The sequence below is a fragment of the Papaver somniferum genome, chromosome 10, assembly GCF_003573695.1.
Source record: "Papaver somniferum cultivar HN1 chromosome 10, ASM357369v1, whole genome shotgun sequence".
Lineage (NCBI taxonomy): Eukaryota > Viridiplantae > Streptophyta > Magnoliopsida > Ranunculales > Papaveraceae > Papaver > Papaver somniferum.
The window spans coordinates 32,578,633-32,581,685 of NC_039367.1; positions in this window are offsets into that span (position 1 = coordinate 32,578,633).

Below are 3,053 nucleotides of genomic sequence, written 5' to 3' on the forward strand. Positions count from 1 at the left end.
CCAACTCCGTCTTTGCAGCAAACCAGTCCCCCAAACCACCTGGAATCTCTTCTTTCTCCTAGAACCACCACTAAAACACTCTAAAACAACAAACGAAACTATCATATGATGTCAGAAACATAAACCCTTTTCTCCTTATCTTTTTTGAACAACAAAAAGTATCATCAAAACCCCCAATTTTCACGAAGATGCACCATAGATCTTGCAGAAACTAACTTACAAGACTCTCTTTTCAAAGGGTTTGATCATATCTCTATGACAATCACCAAGCTACCAAGATCATCTGTAGTGGTCTACACTACAATGGGATTATCAGGAACAGATCAAATCCCTAAAGAGATGGGTCTACTGAAGAAGTATAAGGGAATTTATAGGAATAGGAGTAAAATTAGACATAGAAGAAGAGACACAGATGAAAGTTAGGGAAAAAGCTCAATCCATTTCATTATTCGATAACTCACTAATACAACTCTTCTGGCTAATATAGCCGGATTACTACTCTCAACATATGAGTACCTAGACTACCCTCCAGATAACATAATTACCACATTTATCCTAGCCCAGGTACATGAAAAATACCCACTCCTCCAAATCATCCTTGTCCTCAAGCATGGAAGGTAAGAAATGAGCTTGGATGTTAAGGATTGAGGGTTGAGCTCGCCTAATGGAAGGCATTGTTGCTGCATCTTCCTCACGGACACCGGAACCACAAGGAATGTGACTTATGATCTCGACATAAAGCCCATAGCGACTGGTCTTTTCTTGTAAACTGTGGGAACCACACCTGCTAGTGGTTTCTCCTTCAAAAATAATCAGTGAAAACGAGCCACTGGTGCTTATTATCTCAAGGTTAAACAAACCCACATCTTCATAAGTCACTGCCCAATAGGTACTAAAAGAAGCATAACTTGTAGTGCCAGTATTAGCTGAGGTTCCACCGAAGTCATAAATCACTTTAAAATATCACTACCACTAATTGTAAAAGCACCCATGAGAACAAGAGATCCTTTGCTATTAGCAGCTGTTCGAGGGTGATGAATTGTGATGAGTTAGTTGAAGGGAAGTAGCTAATTTAATGAACAGCTCTAGCCAAAACCATCCAAGGACTATATACCTTTTACTATGTAGTCTGTATACGGGAAAGTCGTATACTGTGGTGAGACTAAGTACCTGTACACCAACCAACTTGGGCATAATGACCATTCTCAATTTAAGCATTAACACCCACAATAAATGATCTCCCTCTTTCAAACAGTAGGGATCATAGCCTCTTATACTTATTTTTCCAAGGTACACCAGCTCCTTATCATCATAACTCACAACTTGGTAGGCACTGGTATAAATACCTCTTGCAACATAAGTCTTGGTTGTGGTCCTTCCTTTAGAAACAACATCGATGTTGACTGCACAATCACCTTTGAGTATGAGACAACCTTCTCCACTGCTAGCTGAGGTATGAACATGAATCTTCATGTTTATTTCCCTGAAATAACCCTGCATGTGAAGTTGCAGTTGCAAACATATTTCCACCGCTTTGAAATTAACCTCTTCATTGCTGGCAAGTAACTCAAGCTTCTTACCTTTCTCAGATGATAAAGCCTTCAGCGGCAATACAACTTGCATATAGAGTTGTATCCAACAAGGATAGATCACACTCTCACTAGCTCCACCAACAACAATCAAACAAGTATCACTGCAATAAAAAAATCTATCGCCAAATCTGAAGCACGAGCTGACATTTTCCCACTGCCATGAACATCACTACCCGTACCTGAAATGAGTATAGTAACCTCCAACTGAGTCTTCAATATAATGTTCAGCTCATTCCATTTACCACCATAACCAACCTGCCAAGAATGCAAACCAAAAACTTCACAGCTGTTAAGCTGTAAAGGCATCTTCTTGGTTCTCATAATTCTTTCACAAAACTCCACACATGTATAATGCCTCTTGTCTTGTAATAGAAAACCAAACACTCTACTGTCACAAGGAAGGTTCTGTCGAGATGTAACCATAATGAGAATACCCTCAGTAGTTCATACATTCATCCCATTCTCCTTGATTTCCATATTCCACGGCTGGAAATTACTCAATTGAATGCAAGAAACATACTGAAATATGTGGATGAACCACTCATTCAAAATGTCAAAAACAGTACCACAAACAACTCCATTAATTCCTATGGACCCATTAAGCAATACCACTCTCAGTTCATACTTGTTAGGTACTAGCAACACGAGTGGATAATGCTGGACACTTTTGAACCTCATCTTGAGAACCTCACCGCCACAATAACTTATAAATTGATTCCTCTTAAATTTTATCTTCACAGAAGCACCATTCTGAGGCTGTAACAGGTGATTATCATTGCAGCTGACTCGCTAACCATTACCTCCAGAAATAATAGAGCTAAGTAACTCAAAGCCACTACTAACTTTCATACTCCTTAAATTGAAGGAAAACAATATTAATTCATATTCTGTTAAGAAGGCCAGTAAATTGAGTTGCTGGATGATTACCTTACAAGCTTATTTCATTTCTGCAGGGAGATTATTATTTCTAACAAGCATTTGATAGAACAGTTCTAGCACATTCCGAGACCCAATAACAACAGTCTCCCAAGAAGTAATGGTACTAACATACAATTCATAAGCATTGTAAGAATAAATATACCCTTTAACACTATCTAATACTCTGCCACGATCGTATACCCAACGAGCAAAATTGATAATAACGAGCATACTTTCATCAACTATCAGTTTGTAACCCATTTTAGCGGTTTTAAGTTGAAAGAGAAAATCAGCTCCACCACCACACAGACACCAATATTCTCTATCAGAAATTTTACTAAATAACACCCAAGCAGTATTAGTAATACCACTATTAGTTAATATACAAGCAACTGTTTCACTAATCAACCTATCTGGTTGACACCCATATTTGCTAATCAGCTCATGAAAACAATTGCCATTGTATTTGGCCATTAAAATTGAACATACATGTAGTCCAAACGAACATGAAGCAGTTGTATTATAACCAAATTCATAAACTCC